General features: G+C 39.2%; 1 protein-coding gene across 1 annotated transcript in view; it reads left to right on the top strand.

The window, feature by feature from the left end:
- The first annotated feature begins 718 nt into the window (after positions 1-718).
- LOC139708804 (uncharacterized) overlaps positions 719-20,706 on the top strand; it is a 50,029-nt gene continuing 30,041 nt past the window's right edge. The window contains exon 1 of the mRNA XM_071620755.1: positions 719-846. The gene's annotated coding sequence lies outside the window, so the exon portion shown is untranslated. The remainder of the gene's footprint in view (positions 847-20,706) is intronic.

Here is a 20,706-nt window from a genome sequence, read left to right as displayed (position 1 = left end):
TGTATAGTGTTAATATCATTGTCATTATTATCATTATTATTATTATTATTATTATCATTATTATTATTAGTAGTAGTGGTAGTAGTAGTAATAGTAGTAGTATTAATAACAATAATGATAATAATGATAATGATAAAAATGATAATAATAATAATAATAATAATAATAATAATAATTATGATGACAGTAATAGTAGTAGTAATGATAATGATAATAATAACAATGATAATCTGGTGTTATCCATAATTACAATTCTTCTCATTGTCACTATTTTATCATCATTACTGCGTTAATATTATTATCATTATGATTATAAACATAGAAAAAGATTATCTTTACGGATGTGTCATATCAAATATTTTCAAGTGTACAGTGTTGATATTCATGTCCATCATTTCTCGCATCGCACGTGTACGTTTGAAACTATTTTGTCCATTTGATTAACAAACACTGTCTTTGATCCTTTCTAAATGCCATTCTTTTGAAACCTTGGCGTAATCAAGAAAACCTAACATTATGGTTTTTTTCTTCTCAGATTCATAATCGACATTCATCATCCGATGTTCATCGTACAATTGAGTTCGAGAGGGAGGGAGAGAGCGACGCCGTGCACTTAGCACTGCCAGAAATTTAGCATGAATAAACGGAAGCAGATATATCAGGCCCTGCGGTGCGTTTATATCCATATCCAGCTCTTGCATCGCCGAGTTTTCTGCGTAAAAGATTTTTCGTCCCGTGTCAAGGTTGATTTCGTGTTGGTTGTGAAACCACGTGGAGAAGGATTGTACTCAATTTGGACCAAAAAAAGTATATCAATCAAACATCTTTATCTGTAACTGCATGAAGGTAAGTGTGGTTGTGAATATGTGCGAAGAATTGATGGATTATTAGATTGCTGTTAGCGTCGAATATGAGGTGATATACGAGGTAGAAGATGACGCTTTGCCCGCTGTTCGAGATACTTCAGATTGCACTTATTTGCAGTCTCGACCGACTAAAACCATGGAGCTACGAAAATCGTGGAGGGGCAACGCGCACGATATTATTCCGGCGATCGAGTAACGCGAGTGGGTTACCTGGCGGTACTACAATTTCGGGAGTCTATCGATGTAACATTTAGCAAAATAGTTCCAAGATGTAATACAATGTAGATGACATCCATCCAAGGTCTCCTAAATTTGATGATGTTAGTGCCAAAGGAAAGTAGATGAATTCAGTGTCGGTGATTGCGCTATCCGGCATTGCCATGCATTTATGATTGCCATTGCATTGTCTGTGTGTTGACTTTGCTCGATAATCTTGTGGGGTGTGCCACAAATTTTGGGAAATAATTTCAAAACGCCTGCTATGGTATGCCATGCATGCTAATTATGTCTATTAACAGTTGATAGTAACGGAGTAGCAGAGCATGTATAGCCATAGTATACTGCTAGTATATGACTGAGCTACACCTTTGTAACTGGAGAGAGAAAAAAAGAAGACAGAAAACTGCATTTAAGCGTCCAAGGTTCGACCTCGTGTGCCAAAATTTAATCACTTTAAGTAGTGGTTTCTTTCGCGTACAGAAACTTCCGCGTTTTCCGTCGGTGCCGACTTTTTCGCGTGTGTTTAAATTCGCGGTCTGTAATGATAGCGTTGTAACAAGCGACGAGTTCAAAACATTTTCGCGTGATGTTAAATTCGCGGTCCAACCTCAAAGCGCAAAAAGCGCGAAAATAAAACCACCGCGAAAGAAACCACTTTAACAGTACATGCAATAACATTTCCATAGGTTTACTGTTAATTATGCTTGGTCAAATTTTGGACGGCCGAACTTTGAACGGCGTTATGTTAAATTGTTATGGTCGAATTATTTTTATGCAGTGTCAGAGTGATCACTGAACTTTCAGTGAGGAGTCACATTTTGTTGGTGAAAATATTGTTGCCAATTATTAAATTAGAACTGAGAAGAATGGCTAGAATGACAAATCAGATCATACAGTTAGCACTTGATGATTTTCATGACTGAACTATGGTTCACTTTTTTTTTTTAAAAGACAGTGCAGACCCTATTCAACACTAGAATTATGTGTGTCCTAATTACAACCCGAGTGGCTGGAAAAGCCATGCACATGCGACTGTAAGTCCTATCCACAGTCCAAGTGCTTTGACCAGCTGGATACAGCCACATCTACAGGCAGTGTACAAATGTTGTAGATCTACATGACATAAGCTCTACAGATCTACCACCATTACAAAATAATATGTAACTTCATTTTTTTTTGTACATTCTAGACAATCTGTTTCTCATAATGGTTTCTACTTCATTCTCATTTTCTTTTCTGTCTGCTTTTCCCATCTTGTCACAAAAATGTGTTTATTTGTGCAAGTTTTGAGCTTTCAAGTGAGGCCCATGGGCATTGATGCTGGGTTTGTCAGTTCTAATTTCATGATCGTACTAAAAAATACTTTGTTGAAGGGTGTGGTTGCAACACAGGCCTGTAACTTTGAGGATACATTTCTGATGACTATTTGTTGAGATGTCACAAGTTAATGGTCTACATGATCAATTCTTTGCATTGCTGGTTTAATGATGGTTAAAGGAAACCATGAAACTATAAATGTGGATTGAGTGAAAGCAACAGTATTACTTGAACTCATCAGTGACAGTTTGAAGAAAACTGGACATTCCGTTCAAAAGTTATGAATTTTTAAACTTTCACTGCCATCATTGCATGACATGGAGACTACTACTATAGAACATAAAAAATTAACATATTTCACTTTTCTAGCATTATGAAAGAGCACTTTGCTCACCTCTTTCAGAAAGCAGAGGGAATAATATAGGCTCACCCCTAATAAACGTGTGTCAGTAGCATGTTGATAGAATGCATACTTTCCATGAAGAATTAAATTTTGTGCAATTCCCCATATTTTCTTTATATCGTGATCCGCAATTATGTCATGAACTGTAGTAAATCTCCTTAAATATCCAGCAATGACTGCACTGAAACTTTAAATATTCATAGAGCTCTTTTGAATCGACTGTCCAATTTTCCTCATACTTCGAATGATGTATTCCACTAATGATGCTGCTTTCACTCAATCCAATTTATATTTGGGTTTTGGTTTCCTTTAATTCTACCACATAGATAAGTGCTGTGTCAAACTTGCCTACCAGCTGTAGTAAGTATCATCATCATCATCATCATCATCATCATCATCATCATCATCATTGTCATCATTGTACATATGTACAACAGTCCATAATAGAACAACTCTATCAAACAAGGTCACAGGAAGCTTGGTGTGATGATAATGCAGATTACTTGGATTGGGAATGTGAAAGCATGCAATGTTACTCATTCTTCTGTGTTACTGATGTACTGTGTGATTGGCTGGTCAAAAGGTATTTTCATTTGCGTGACTTGGGCATGATTGTGCTACAGAACAATATGTTTCAGAGGGTCCATTACATAGCCCCTCTTTTATTTCTGATGTGAATAGCCCCTTGAATGAAATGAGAAAGAAATGAAGAAGGCTGACTTGTACAAAAATATAGTGAACATTTCTATCACATGTATTAAAGGGATATGAATGTTGGCAGAAGTCAGCATGACAAAAAGTGCTTTATTAGAAAAGAAGGTGAAGTAAGTAGTTGTTGAATGAAATTAGTTTATTTGTGATATTAGTGTCTGTCACTGATTGTGTTCTGATATTGTAGCTTATAGAATCCCTTTCCTGACTGATGTTCAACTCTGTTACATGATTTGCAACATGTCTCCGGAATGGTACTTGATATGAAAAAGTGTACACAAGGGCAAAGTAAACGACATTCAAAGTTATGATCCTGTAGACTCCTTCCAGCAGTTTTGATGTTGTTGTGATGTACAGTACAATGTATGTTACAATGACAAGTGAAGTTGAGTCCTTTTCCCCATCTTCTTTCCTATATTGAGAAATGTCATGGTACTGTTGTACATGTAGTTGTTGGAAGAAGAAGGCACTCTCTCATGGTTAAAGGTGTGTGTTATCAGTAACTGTTCACATGTGTGTGGCCAGTAGAAGTCAGCTGCTATTAAAGGATAAGTACAGGACTAAATCAAGCTGTAAAAAAAAAAAGAAAAAGAAAAACAGAAAGAGGATAAAAGTCATATTGTAATGTGTACTGTACATTGACTATTTCACATGCATGGTAACATAGAAACAGTCGAGCATGTGCAGTCACTAGAACTTTTTGTAGGCAGCCAGTAGCATTTGATAATTTCTAGTTGATGCTAGATATTGTGGGCTTTTAATTGAATCACAATCACTTAACAAACTGAAAAGCTAGGATAAACTATGAAATATGTCATCATGTCTTTATATTTTGTGTTTTATGTGAAGATGAAACTGATTGTGTGAGCTAGCTCTTTTATTTTTATTTTTTTAAAGTATTTGCAGTATAAAGTCAGTGGGCAATAAGAGCTAATGGCCTTGCAGTCTTTGAAATCTGCATACTTAGTGCAAAAGCGCTTTTTTTTTTTAAAGCCAAAGACCTGTTGGAAATTTAATAGCTATATATATGTCTTGCTCTGTTCAGTTACAAAGTAGACCATCAGGTAAACAAAACATAAAAATCACATAAATGCATTATATAAAATGCAAGCATGGGTGATTAAAACTATCAGATTTTGACATGATTTACTGAAACACAGTTAGTTTTATGATTATATTCAGATGTCTCCTTTGAATTGCAGCATTACCGGAATCAGCTCTGTATATGAACTTTAAAACTGCACACTAATCATCTGAATGATGATGCAATAGTAATACATTGCGCCTTAATGTCGGTCTGCACATGTTGATGAATCAAACATGAATTCTGAAGAGGTTATAAAAATGTACGCCCTTATATGGTAACTCTGTCTTTAATGGGGGAACTGGTGGAAATAGGTTCCATCACCAACTGGCTCACACATAGATATGCGCAAGATAACCGAGTGTGAAGTGGAAACTGTGGCGAAGCTCTTTATTGAAACAGTTGTCTGTAGGCAAGTGCTGCGTCTCTTTTTGTGTACTTTTCTCTTTGCAGAAGTCGGAGAGCCAGGAAGGATAATTGTCTTAGTCAAGTTCTAGGCACATCCTGAGAAAACAAGGCATTTCCTGCCCATTTTGACACTATCTTTGCCTCATGCTTCCAGGTACAGAGGAAACTATGACAAAAGAAATACTCTGGTATTCAAACCCCGTCCCTCCCTTCTTCTACCAACCAATGAAATTGTTGAAGTATCGCTGCATCCTCCTGAGATTTGGACGTGTAAGGTCAGAGGTTATCCAGCCATGCACTGAGCAAATCTTATTTTATCTACTTACCCACTATAACATAAAAGAGGAGATTATTATTAGATACTTAAGATTTATGCAGAGTTGGCCAGATCTGCCAAAGCTGTGATAGTGGATTAACTTGTGTAAATTTATTATGATTGAGACAATGAAAATATGATTTTGTTTTTTTTTCAATTCCAAGCTTAGCTGCTGTTTTCCTTCATTTTTTTTTTTGTATGCTGGGAGGGACTTCCATATAATGGATCACAGTAATTCCTAGTGCCTGGGTATTGTTCCCCTGATCTGAAAATGGGACAATAAGACAAAGGTTGTGGGTGTTACAATTACAAAGTGGAAGTTGTTAAATTGAGCTTGTGGAGGATTTCACATAAATTTGTGAAATGGAAATACAATGTATGTTGTGTGTGCTATCGCTTACACAGGGTGTATGGAGGGTGCATTGTTGCCCATGGCCTTCTGAAGTACATATTGTACAAAGTGTGCCTGTATTCTTCAAGTCCTCATGCACATGTAATGTTGTAAATCTCTGTTCTTACATTGTACTCTATGACCACGTGGCCACTGCGCAGTGTGCTCACTCAGTCACTCCAACCACTCCCCGTGTAAAGTCAATTAGAGTTGCCCCCCCCCCCCCTTCCCCCCTTGCACTCCTTGGCTCTTTCCTAACAGGGGAAGACATTCGCCCTTGTGCATCATCTGTGGTCTTTGAGTCATCGTCAGCTCGCCGGCGCAACGGACAAACAGGTCTTCATATTCTGTAGAATTTGATGGAGAGCGTGGGCTTCCTGTGAGCAGCAGTGGGCCAAGTATTTTCGGCAACTTGCCTGCACCACGTGGTTATAAATGAATGAGTTCGTGGCAGGGTCACATTGTGTTCTAGTCTCTTTTTCACAGGCCCACTTACATGAGTGCAGTGTGTGAAGAATTGGAAGCAGAAACTTGTGTGCTGCTTCACAGCTTTGCAGCACAGACTAAAGGCTTTTCAGGGAAACTTTCGCTGTGACTGGCCTTCAAAATTCAAACAGTATGCATGTAATTGGAACATTTTTGTAAGTGCAAGAGAGAGAAATTGTAAAGTTTCTTGAGCTTTCTACACTCAAGGCAATTGATTTGGGTTATCATATTAGATGTTACTGGATTAAGGTACATGTAGATTGAGTTGTACAGATGAAGCATGCAAATAATATGACATCCAGTTGTTTAACATTGCAGCCTCTTCATAGAACAAAGTATCTCATATAGAGATTTTTGTGTTGGTATTTTGATGTTGGCCCATGAAATGTCTTTAATGAATAATCTTACTTCTACCTGTGTGGCCATACTGGCTGCTTCCAAATGCATCCCCTAACATTGGCAGGGCACTCAAGTGTCTAGGTGCAGATGCATAAGGGGAAACCTTTCACCTTGGTAGTGGACATGAATGATGCTCAGTTAGCCCCTGGCAGGGAAATTTGGCACGATGGGGTCCCTGGATGCAGTGAATGACTAACAAATCACTCGGCGTCAGCCCATTCTTTCATGAATCAACTGAATCTGGCTTGTCCCTTGACAATGTTTGACGCTCCTAAATGGCACTGAACAAAGTCATGGAACCTTTTTTTCTGTGTGGGCAAGCCTGTTCATGAAATGTTACAGATATTTTCATTGATCTCTCTGTCTCTAAATTTCCTTGCTTAAATTTCTGCAAGGACTAGCAGAAGAGGAAGTCACATAGCGGCCTGTAGGAGCGAATCACACTACAAATTTGTAGGTGCTATTATTTTGTAGGGGAGATGCGTCAAGCATTATTGGAAATATAAAAAAAGAAGAAATTTGTAAAATGCTTGTAAACATTAAAGCAGCAGTGTAGTTGTAGTAGTGTGGTAATACAGTGTACATCAAGATGAGGTGTATAGTTTCTGTTTGAAAAGGTTGATGAACAATCTGCTTTCTTTCTATATAAAAGCAGGCTGAGTTATTATCTGTCTTCATTGCTAAATTGGAATGATATGAGCAGCTATTTAGCAGGCCTCTTAAACTTATGTTCAAACCAGTATTTTTTTTTATTGTACTTAATTTTCAGAAGAGTTGATTACACAAGGAACCATCTCATATTGCCTCCTTTTTTTCTCAAAATTTTCCTCCCGTTTGCCTTTTCATTATGTGAGCTTTGCAGACATGGAAACATTGTAAAGGAAATGTCATGAAATTGTATGCAATCAGAGCAAATTAGATTGTCTGGCATTTTAAGACCCAGGAAATGAAGGAGACAGCACAGATCAGATGACAAGGGAGTACATATTCCGAACTCAAACTAGAGTTGAGATGATGAGTGCACTGACCCCCCCCCAAAAAAAAAAAGAAAAAAAAAAGAAAAGAAAAGCCACCACCAAAAAACAAGAAAAAACCCCAAGTAAAGTCATGTACATTAGGCTGGGTTTAGAGTGTAACACGGAATAATTCTGATGTGTGACATAGTGTAAAAGTGGTTATTTTCGTGCTTGGCCAGATAAGATGAGTTTCGTGTGGAGAAGATGGTGAATATTGCTCTGTGCCTCATTGCATAGATATTCTTTTGTAGAGAAAAGTGGCTGCTTCCTCCTGTGGATGCTGCCAATGATTGGAGTCCCAAGCCCTCACACAGATGCAGGTAGAAGGTAAGGTTAAAGGGGTTAATGGCTGTGAGACTTGGCTGGAGAATTTCTCAAGGGAATGTTTTTTTTTTTTGTGTAGCCATTTCCTGTTTTTTCTATAGAGAGTGTGAACAAAAGGTATGGGAGAAAGTGGATGAATGAGTGAGATAGCGAAGGAGAGAGAGGGATGGGGATGGGGGATTCTAGTTCTTAAAGGTAGTTGCACTTTGCATCATAAAAGCCCATGGGAAATCGCTGTCCATGTGTGTGTGCATATGTATGTGTGTGTGTACGTGTTTGTCTGTATGCCTGCTCAGTTTAGTTATGTTTCTGAGGAGACTCCCTCCCCCCCCCCCCCTGAAAAAAAAAATTGTTAGAATTAGAGAATACTTATCTCTGCCAAAAGGTTGTTTTTGTTGTCATTGGTTGGTTGGTTTGTTTGCCTGTTGATCTGTCTGTTTGCATAATAACTCAAAAAGCTATGAATGGATTTTGATGAAACTTACAGGAAAAGTTGATGATGACATTTAGGAACAAGTGATTAAATTTTAGTAGTGATTCAGATAATCGTCTGGATCCAGGAATTCAGGATACTTTAAAAAAAAAATTTGTGTGAAGGATTATCATTGACAAATAGGGCCAACTTGAGAGTTCAAGCTGCGCATAATAGGTGTGTGTACGTGCACTGAGCGTGCGCTTGAGGCGCAGTGTGCAGTAAGCTGCTGCGTGAATAGGTTAACTCTCAGACAGACACAACAAACTTCTTTATCATTGGGAAATATGAACGATTTTCAGCATGTGTGTAGCAGTAGAAATTAGCTCTGAAATGAGCTCTTTTCTGTAATTTAGGTATGAATATGTACTATTAGTAAGTAATCTTGAAAGAGGAACAAATTAATGTGAATTTCAGTCTAGAAATTATTGTATAGAATACGTAATTCTTCACACAAAAACGCACGTCTAGATGCAAGGTCTTTTGTTTCAATAGAAGGAAAGCAGCAGGCAAGAAGTGCAGTTACCATGGCAACAGCTCTACACAAACTGACTGGTTGTACTTCTTTATGAGGAGGGGATTTATATCATAATGGTATAATGCAAGGTCTATTAGAATTAGGCCCCTGATGTAAATTGCAAGTAGAGCCGTAACGTTGAATAAGAAAGAGAAAGATTTTTAGATTACTGGTATCTGTGCCATCTACCCTGTTCATAAGTTAGACTTGCAGACAAGTCTGTTCAATACATTGCTCACACTGCCTATGTCTGATTGGTAGCCCGAGCTTAGAGATGTGTATCTAGGGAGTGTTTTATTCTCATAGGAATCAATATGATAGCATCCATGCTGTAGATATTCATGCGAGAGTGTTCTGACCCAACACACACTGTAGAATGTACACGTAGGAATGTCAGCTGTGGAGAGCACTTACCAAATTGTATGAGATGTTGATGTATGCATCGTCGATTAATTGCTCCAGTTTTTATGAGGACATTGTTGTCATCTAAATGCTTACTGTCAAAATGTCTCAGGACAGAGTTAGCTATCCTGCAATAGTCGTTCAACTTGTCCCATATCTTTGTACGTTTTGTGCGTGCTGTATCTTACAGGAAGATGTGATTATTCCTAGCTTACCTTCAGCCATAACTTGTTATTGTTCGGAGCGCTACATTTAAGACGGCAGCAGTTCAGCAAGAGTGTCGGTGTGACTGTTCTGGCAAGTATCTGGAATTGTGGTTTGAGTCATCAGGCAAGATAAGAACGGAAATAGAGAGAAAGATAGTAAGTACGAAAGAGAGGGAGAAGAAGATGAGAATGTAAGATTAAGTGTGTATTGTCTTTAAAATGACTGACTGATTAGAATTTGCAGGCTGTTTCTTTGCTTATTATACTGCAAATAGATATGGTACCCTCTTTAGTCCCACTGAGGCATGAACTATGACTTCAAAACACACCGTGGCCACTCTGTCAGCACCACACATGGACTCAACCATGCCATAGTTCACTGTCCAGGGTGCCGGGAAGAAAGGGGACATACAATAGCCTGTAAGGGTGACTGGTGCCAAGCTCTTTTTTCTGTAATACTTGGACAAGAGTGTCGCACGTGGTGTAGAATAAATGGTAGGCCATGTGGGAGATTCACAATAGATTTTTCTTTCTTCGGCATCAGTGACTAAAAGACAGCCACACTTTATTAGCTGAAGTCCGAGAATTTTTTTTTTTTTGCTGGTATGGGAAATGGGCTGTAGCTTTAATGTGGTAAAGACATCACAGCTACAGAAAGTTTTGAACAAATGGAACTATAAAAGAGCACAAAGGGAATGAGGATACCAAAGCCTAGTATGATTATGATTTTGGAGGTTTTAATTCATGATAATGAATGTATATTGTTGATGATAGATTGACTAATAAAACCACTAGGTCTTGACTATGAATCTTGCTGAGCCATGACTGATTTTTTTATTTAATTTCTATTTCTTTCTTTTTTTTTGCCATACCTCTTGATAAAAGACAGAGATTTTAAAGTTATAATTTTATATTTATTTCCCCAAATGCATATACATTGTAGTAGTGTATGGCATCTAAATTTTTGACCAGCCTGTTGGCAGATATGATTTGTAGTCTCCCTTTAATCAAGCAGTAGGCCCCTACAGTAACTCTTGCTCTCTCTGCAGTACCAACATCACGATCATACTGTAAAATGAGGAATGTTCGCGTGCATTTTAATTTTGCAAATTTTGCGAGAGCCAAGATTTGGAAATTAAAATGCACATGAAAGTTCTTGTCTACACTTTACAACGTACATGCTGCAAAAAAGGCCATTGGCTGCGATTCGCCAAATTTCTTGCCGTATATATCGTGTTTTATAGTACTTCCTTGTCTTCAAGCCTCTGATCCAGGGTCAGGTTCATTAGCCTTGTTTGTTTGTTTTTATGAGTTGAATTGTTCGTAGTTGTTTTTCACAGTGGTCTTAGTGCAGATGGAAATGATCAGTCCTTGGCAAATCTCCTTAATCCAGAAGAGCTGCACTTTTTGTAGCACAATATGAGTGGGGTATAACTAACATTGGCAGCATAAATGATTTCCTGAAGAAACCTGGAATTTTTAGAGTGCCAAGCAAAGTCACCCTGGTTTTCTGCTGGTGTAACAAGAGCGAAAAGAGGATTTGGCCATGTGAATGGGCCCATGGATCTTGCATTCACTCTTTCAGGGTCATCCAGAATGTCTGTATTTTGCATTCAGAGTGACCTTGGTATTCCACAAACAGCTGCTGACAAAAAGTGCCATTCGTGTGTGAGGAAGTGCTGTAATTTATGCGGAGGTCATGGGTACATGTGGGCAGTATATGCTGTTCTTTATTTAACTCTCATTCAAGCATGAGCTCCTAGAAGAGTGCATCTTCTAGAAAATACTGGTGAAGTTACAAGGTATGTGGTTTGGAGACCTCTTGACTGTGGGCCATGGCAGCCATCAGTAGAAAATAATATCCGTCTAATATCATATTTATTATTTGATTGATCATTGGGATGCTTTGAAGGATGACAGTGCCACTGTCGACCATTTGGCGTCTGTCCCATATTGGGATACTAGTACTACTTTATCACGAACCTGGTCCAGTTGTGTTCTCCAGTGATTACAAATCCATGATTTAGTGTATTGTGAATGGTGTTCAGAGTAATCCCATTTTGAGATCTAACACCCTCGCCCACATCCCGACAGGTAACTCTGTATAGCAGTTTTGCTGTACCTTGACCCTCCCATTATCAACGACACTATCTCTTCCAGTGCCCCTAGATCTATAATAGTCCGCTACTACGATGGGCTAATGATACCACACAAGATCACAGCCGTATGACCTGTGAATGTGGTTGATGCAGCTGAGGGAGACATGCCGCAGATGTCTTAAATTAGAGATGGGTCAAACAAGCCACTTCTAATGTCCTGCATTGTGACATGCTGACCACGTTAGATGAACAGCTCTCCTCTCTATTGTAGACCTGGAACAGCATCATTTTCTAACATGACGTCATAATTCTTGGTGGCTCCTCGTTGGATGGATATACACTTTGAAGACATTTGCATCTCAGTAAGTGTTGATGAAAAGGGGCCAGTTTATCTACTGCATTTATAACTTTAAGCATGTTTCTATGAAAGGTAAAGAAGAATACAGGTACGACGTGGTGGAGGTGTGTTTGGGACCTACTTGACCAGTAAAGAGCTACAAATTGAGATATAGAAAAACTGATTTTACCAGTATCTAAGCACAGTTGAAAAAAGCGAATGAAATGTACGTAGTTCATTACTGAGCATGCGATCTGAAATCTCACAATAGCCCAAAGCATTGGTCTATATTAAGCTAGCATCATTTGCCTTTGTGATAATAGAGACCATTATGTACATGAACCTTTGGATGCAGCAAACTGAGAAGGTGACTTCTCTCTTTTTACCTTCTTCTTGCATGAAGGGATATTCCACTGATTCCAGCCGTTTTCAAACGAGTATTGATGCCACAGTAGCAAGGGCAATCACACAGCTCAATATGCCCTTGTTGTTCACCTGCTCTACATTTAATAGTCTACTCTATCTCGGGCTGCGTTTATCTAAACTTGAGAGAGAGAATCGCATTTCAAATGCGTTTGGAACGGTGTTTGCAAACGTGGTTTGAAATGCGATTCTCGGGGAGCGGGGCGTTTATCTAACCATCATACAATTGCGATTCGAGTGGTGTCACTGCGCAGCTGCTTTGCGCCGTTTTGACCTGGGAAGTAAAGGTCAAATGAATGCCACCAAACATGCCTCCTCAGTCACACACAAATAATGGGTAGAGAGCACAACAGGAAACAGCTGGGATTTGACCTTGAGATATAAACGCGTTTCAAAACAGCATTGCGTTTATCTACTCACAGAACGGCGATCGTGGTCTCAAATGTGTTTCAAAACGCACTTTGAAAGGCGTTTCAAAACGGCGTTTCTAAATGCGTTTGAAAACACGGTTGCGTTTATCTAACCCCTGAAAATGCCGCAAACGTGTTTAGGATCGTGATTCTGCCTCAGAAAGTTTTTAGATAAACGCAGCCTTGGTTGATTAAAGCATCATGCTGGCCAATTTTTATTTGGTGGGATTTATGCCCCATCATCTTCTATGCTCATCAAAGTGGGATTGACTATGACTGACCTGTAACCAGCTTTGTTCCATTTGTCCTCACAGTGATTGTAATAATGAAAATTTATAGTGCAACAATTTTATGTCATAAGCTGCCTGAGGCACAACAAAAAATGTATAAGAAGAAGAAGAATAATGGGGGGGGGGGGGCAAATAAAGAGAGGGCAGGCATGGAAAAAATTGAACATTATGTGTCTTTTAGACTCCTACAAAGCAAATTACCTGAAACAGTATCAATTGCCTTATCTTAAACACGAACAGGAAATGCCAATATAGAGGGCATAGTCTCAATTACACACTATGAGGAGATCATTCCTAGAAACAAGTCTTTTGTCCGTGCATGATATGGTTACCCTTTGCTATGATACTATAGGTGATGTGCTTCTGTGAACATACTCTGCTCTCTCATGGATTATTGCTCAGTTTTCCTGTAGAGAACTAGCATGAACTTTTGTAGACATCATCCGCAGTATAAAAGTGTACAGCAGTCTGTAAGCCTACCTACAGTGTATGTCGGGACTTCACCCCACACTTCTCATGATACTCTAAAAGTGAAAAATTTTGCGGTGTTGACATTTTCGTGCTTTTCGCGCAACCAGAAACTAGCGCAAAAATAAAAGCATGCAAATTTTTTTGCTTGCCGTATGTTCCAGTAGTTGATGTCTTGATTCCGCGGAATTAAAAACACGCGAAACTCTTCTTGACCGGCCGAGCGCGAAAAATTAGTCGCGCGAAAATATCCACTTTTACAGTAGGTGAAAGTCAGCAAATATTACTGGACAGAGAGAGAAAAGAAAAAACAACAACCAAAGAGCCCTGTATTCTTCATTGTGATCAGTGTTTATTGATATTGTCACCATTTTCATCAGTTTCATGCAAGAGCATACAGAATTCTTCCTGAGCTATTTTGAGATGGCAAGTTCATTACTAGTACCACAGTAAAACACAGTTTCCATGTGGCCTCTGATCAGAAGTGTGTGTGGATTTCAGTCTACATTGTAGGCCATGCAACGAATATACAAATGTGCTCTGTCATAAGGTTGATTGTAATAGTAGTCATGTGCCCATATTGCCTAGAATCACATGGCTGTAATACCTGGGGTGCTGGACAACAATGTTTTCTGCAGGTTTGCTTGTTTGATTGTTTGTTATTTACCGAGGTAGAATGCAGAGAGTGAATTGTAAGGTCATAAGATGGAGAGAGTTACTTGATTCTTTCAAATCCTTTTCCTTGTGTATTACTACAGAACAGTCAGATACCGTATATTGGCGAGCCAGTGTCACATGGTACACCTGAATCCAATACTATTCATCTGACTAGGAAGATGAAGAGAAATTTGTTTGCCATATACGATGTATATTGCATCACATCTGCTAACACTTGGGGCACAAGCTTTCGATACAGTGATGTACAGTAGTGCTGTCTAGCAGTGGCAGCTCTACTCTGTCATGCACATTGTATTGCATAGTGTGCCATGCTGACTGCTCTAAACCTTCAGAGTGCGGGAGAGAGAGAGAGAAAGAGACCCAGACGTGCCATGGTATTTGCTGTGGTATCGAATGGGACCACGTGTGAGTGAGTGCCATGTGCTCACATGGGGGAGTGATGTGTGTAGTGTGGCACGCACGAGAATTACTGCTACAGTGCCTAGCCTCATGGCAGGCAGCTCCCTGTTCTTCCTCCCTGTGGTTCTGTTCTACATGAAGAATATATCCAAGTAGGAAGGGATGTACAGTGTACTGTAAAAGTGGTTTCTTTCGTGGTGGTTTTATTTTTGCGCTTTGAGGTCGAACCGCGAATTTAACATCACGCAAAAATGTTTTGAACTCGTTGCTTGTTACAACGCTGTTGCGCATGCACGCACACGGAGGTTCCTCGCATTGAGTGTATTGATGGTCAACACACACACAGCGATACCGCGCAATGTAGGTACAAGCATTTTATAAAGTACTCGAGAGACGGGATTTCAGGTAAGCCTGCCTTTAATTCTAATTTCTATTTAATAAATAAAAGAATAATTGGATTATAGTTTTGGTTTTCATTTGCAAAAGAAAACAGTTTTTGCCGACTGTGAATTCACAGATTTTGCTGACCGCGAATTTAAACACACGCGAAAAAGTCGGTATCGATGGAAACCGCGAAAGTATCTGTACGCGAAAGAAACCACTTATTCAGTAGGTTGAATGTATGATATGTTTGTGGTGTCTTCTTATGATATATTTCATGTAGACAGCGATGAGGAGTCCGTTTTTGAGAGTTCTCTCTTTGTAGCCCAGGGAATGATTTTCCAACTCAAATTTGATTAGCAATTTCAGCTGATGAACAATATTTCAAATGGTATCCAGATCCTGTGCACTTCTTTGGAAGAAAACTACTACACAAAAGTTAGCTTGTGTAGCAGTGGTGTAAAAATGCGTAGCAAATTGCGATGCGATACCAGGAAAATTATTCCCTGTAGCCCTCTCTTTTTCTCACTATCTCTCTTTTCCTTTACTCCTTTTTGTCCTTCTGTAAAAGAACTGCAGGCACTAGCACCTGTGAGGCTACTTAGTAGACTAGAGTGAGTGATGGGATCATACTATGTAGGCCAAAGCACAGAGCTGTGTGTAAAGTAGTCTCAATGGTTTGAGTCAATCGTTGCCCCCCCCCCCCCATATCCCAGAGTCGATGCTCCCCCCCCCCCCCCATACAAAAAAAAAGGGGGGGGGGGGTTAGCTTCATTGATCTTGCCCTTTTGCTTTGTAAAGGGTTGGGGGATGGTCCGTTGTCAAAACTATGTCTAAAGCACACAATATTGTGAATTTAGTTTAGTTTTAATTTGGTTTTATTCATGTAATTTCACAGCCTTCAGATTTTATACTAGGGTCCTATTAAGTGATATGGTTAATTCATATAGGCTCTAGATGCTGTGAAGGATCAAATACTGGTACCGGTAGTAAAAATGTACTTTGGATGACTGTAAAGTTATTGTGGAGATGTGTCCATATAGGAGGTGATTGAATAATCATGAAATTTGAACTTGATTATGTTTGTCTTCCCATTGAACTGAACAAATGGTAACAAGATATGATCAGAATCCTTGGAAGTAAAAAAAGGATGATCCTTCAGTGTGAGCTTGGCTCCCTGAAAAGCTGCAACCACAGTAGTGAGAATTTAAAGGTCAAGTTCACCTTCATAGACATGTGGGTTGATTGAATGCAGCAATATTAGTAGAACACATCAGTGAGAGTTTGAGCAAAATTGGACAATTTGTTAAAAAGTTATGAATTTTTGAAGTTTCTGCTCAGTCATGGCTGGATGAAAAGAATACTATAGCTTGTGATGTCACATGAGTACAACGATTAAAAGAAAGAATGAAAAAAATTCAACATATTTCCATTTTTCTAGCATAACAAAAGAACGCTCGACTTCTCTCTTTAAGAAGGCAGGGGGAATAATATTACCCTTTAAACATACGTCAGTAGCAAGTTGAAAAACTGTGCACTTTGTTCAAAAAGTAAAGTTTTGTGAAATTCTCTTTGTATTTTCCTTATATAGTTGTACGCATGTGACATCATACGCTGTAGTAGTCTTCTCTTCCAGCCGTGACTGCACAGATACTTAAAATATTCGTAACTTTTGAACGGATTGTCCAATTTTCCTCAAACTTTCACTGATGTGTTCTACTAATATTGCTGCATTCTCTCAATCCTTATGTATATGAAGGTGGACTTGTCCTTTAAAATACAAAAACTTACAGTTCAGCGATGCCTTTGAGACCCAAGCATCTCAGTAAACCATCATTTGACTGCTGGGTAAACTCCCCATGGAGTTTAAAAAGGCAGTGACAAGGGTTTTCCTTGATGAAATTTTAGCATTTCATTAATTTCTCATTTAGCATTGTGCCAGAGATGTTACAGGCCAATGAATTTTGGCATTAGTAAGTACCAGGAAGAAGTGCTGAAAAGTGCTGCAACTGAAAGGGGTCATTTTGTACCGAATAAATGATTACCTGCAGTCCCAACAGAGATTGGGGGGGGGGGGGGGGAGCTGGCATCCATTCAGACGTTAATGATATTACTCATGTTCACCTGCCCTATAAAGAGCTTCATATTCTGCCCATACCACCATGGGCTTGCGATAATCATGTGACCTGTTTAATGTTGGGAGGTAAAGTCCTTTTCTGTATGTGTGTGTTAGTGTATTATTTGTGGTTGTTTATTCATATACTGACTTTCAAATGCCTTCAAACAAGCTCTATTTAAATGATAAATTCAAATTTCACATTCAAATTATTTTATTTCCATATAAAGTAATACAAAGCAGTATGCATAACGCTGACATGAGTACATCGTACATAATATTTTAAGGAAATTTGAATCACATAAGCTTCAACAAAACATGGATACAGTTATAATAATATAAACTTTGTTTTTAGATAAATAAACAAGTGAGCAAATACAATTTTATTTTTCAACTCTTTTTGTATATACAGTGTACATCCAGCTGACTGACCATGGACATGCTCTGTTATGTACAGTTGTAGCCTATCACAAACCAGGTGTCTGTTACAGGCCACTAATTATTAAAAATGCCTTTAAATTGAGTCCATCTGTACAGGTGTATTTTTTTTTTCAAGTTAATATCATTCTGTGGGTATTCACATTAGATTTGTTTAGTTCATATGGTTAGATGCCCAATCTCCAGTAGTTGGACAGGTCCCCATTTGATGGCCTATGTGAATAGTTCATGATATGTGTGCATTTGTGTATGTATGTGTGTGTGTGTGTGTATGTGTGTGTGTGTGACTGTACAGTAGATGATTCAGAAGAGAGGCAAACAGCCCTGCTTCTCAGTGGTAAAGAGGATTAGATTACATGGGCACACTTGTTTGCTCTCGTCCAGATAATCAGCTCCCAATATCTAATATCATTGCGTACAGTATGGTAGCAAAGATAGTTATCTACCTCTGTCCTTTATTCCATCTTCTGTTTGGTAGAGAGGCTTAGTCCAACTTATATTCACAGGTGTTAATGGTTGTATGCCCCAAAAAGATGTACAGGGTACTAACTTCTTAAGGACAGTTACAACTGTAGGTGCCTGACCGTGTAATAGAACAAATAGGATACCCATGTGCCTCATGTATTTTGCCTGTACCATGTATATTCATAATTACTCAATGATAAGTATTTTATGTTTGTTACCAATAGTGGAAGGTGACCTATTTCTTTATAAGTGCAGTCTGGGTAATGGAGCACTGCTGAAAATGTTGAAACTGACTGGTAAGCAGCTTCTCGATTTGGGGGGGGGGGGGGGGGGGGGAGGGGGGAGGGGGGCGGCGTGCGCCCGGTGCGGTCCTCCCTGGATCCGCCACTTTTGCTGGCTTGAGGATATCATCTGTGTGGTATCTTCTATGTGTGACGGGGATCTCAAATTGTTCTATGAGTTTTTGTAAATTCTTCATATGATATCGGTTGTTGTCCTGCATCCTGAACTTCCTTCATTCACATTTGCTTCAGAATGTTTGATTTTATATCAAAGAGTTCATTCCTAAAGCCTGCCTCCGCCCAAAATAGTTGTGCAACAATATGAAGCTGTATTTCTTCTACCAGACTCCCGTAAATGAGCTGAATTGAGAGGTCCTAAACCAGCAGGGCTCTTGTAGTCCTCAATGACAGTCTCGGTCATCACTGCTGTCCTTCAGCGCCATTTTCTTCAAACTGGAACAATTCCCCCGTGGTGCTGCCAGGGTCCCCTGCATAGATCCGTATTGATTTGTTGGCCCGCGCGATCTCCTGCGCTCTGCATTTATCCATTCAGTGCTCCTACCTCGTGTTTAGCAGGCACGCTCTGGTGGCCTTTAAGAATATGGGCAGAGGTCAATAGGAGAGGCAGACTTTGCAATAGTTGTACATTGTGGCATCATGCGTTTCCCTCTTCTTCTTGGGTCAGGTTGTAATCGGCATGCCGTTCCATTGTTTTCATCTGTAATACCTGTGGCATTACATCCCTCACCTCCTTTCACTGTAGTAGACATGGTTTCTGTCTCACTCTCTCTGCATCTCTTGAGATGAATTTTATAGAACTTTATATACTGTACCATGCCCCGTACATAGACAGGATATTTGATACATTTCTTTGTTTGTCCAAAGATGTTGGTATTGCTTTTTTATACCCCCGCCAAACGAAGTTTGAAGGGGGTATATAGGAATCAGCGGACGGTCGGTCGGGCGGTCGGTCGGGCGGTCGGGCGGGTCGGGCGGTCGGTCCGTTGCAAATCTTGCGTCGCGAACTACTTCCTCAGTTTTCAACCGATTCCCATAAAACTTGGCACAGATGTGTGCCTTGGGTTGTAGATGTGCAAGACGTATTTTTTGACAGTACCCAAAAGTACGTTGCCATGGTAACGGCATATTATGGGCAAAAATGGGTACAAATCTTGCGTCGCGAACTACTTCCTCAGTTTTCAACCGATTCCCATAAAACTTGGCACAGATGTGTGCCTTGGGTTGTAGATGTGCAAGACGTATTTTTTGACAGTACCCAAAAGTACGTTGCCATGGTAACGGCATATTATGGGCAAAAATGGGTACAAATCTTGCGTCGCGAACTCCTCCCACAGTTTTTGATCAATTTTTATGAAATTAGGTACAGATGTTCATCTGAATATGTTAATGTGCAAGACACATATTTCCGCAGTGGCAAAAAGTGCGTTGCCATGGTAACGGCATGTTATTGGTAAAATATAGGGCAAAATGCTTCATGGCAAAACTGCTTCATCAGTGTTCTTCCAATTCTCATGGAATTCATATTGAATGTTTGTCTTAGGATGTAGGTCAGCATGACACATTTCTTGACAGTGACATAAGTATGTTGCCATGGTAACAGCTCACATATTATGAGCCAAAATGATGGAAAATTTTGTGTTGCAAACTACTTCCTCAGTTTTTGCCCAATTTCCATGAAACTTGGTACAGACGTGTGCCTTTGGTTGTAGATGTGCAAGACGCATTTTTCGACAGTACCCGAAAGTACGTTGCCATGGTAACGGCATATTAATGGCAGAAGATCAAGGAAAGATCTTGCGGATTTAACTACTTCCTCAGTTTTTTGACCTAAGCTTATCAAATGTTGTTTTGACCAAAGCTTATGAAATGTTGTTTGACGGGGGTATAACCAGTCGCTGTAGCGACATTTCTAGTTTTTATCGTAAATTGATAATGTTTGCATGCTGCTTTACAAATTTTGTCATCTTTAATTAATCCATTGTTGATATAAGCAAGGTACCACTTTATTGTATGATAAATATCTCATCAGAACATATTGACCTGAATCCATTAAAAAAAACCCAAAGATAAATTTTGAAATGATATAATGTTGATCTAGATTGGTTTTCCACTTGTTTCTTGAATAAGAAATAAAGACGTTACTATAACAAACTTGCTCAAGAGTGCATTGTGACTCTTCACTGCATTAGTTTTATGCAGAATATTGATTTAATTGACTCAAATATCAGGCATTTGATAAACACTTTTGCAAATATGTTAATTGCATGAGATTTGCTTGTGTTGAACACAAATTTGCATTACTGGCTCTGATGCAGACGCACATAGGACTTGCATAATATTTTCCATGTATTTTCCACTCCTTT

The sequence above is a fragment of the Diadema antillarum genome, unplaced genomic scaffold (genome assembly GCF_040938485.1).
Source record: "Diadema antillarum isolate AM-2024a unplaced genomic scaffold, OU_Dant_1.0 seq00001373_RagTag, whole genome shotgun sequence".
NCBI classification, from domain to species: domain Eukaryota; kingdom Metazoa; phylum Echinodermata; class Echinoidea; order Diadematoida; family Diadematidae; genus Diadema; species Diadema antillarum.
This window is presented reverse-complemented; position numbering and strand designations above follow the sequence as displayed.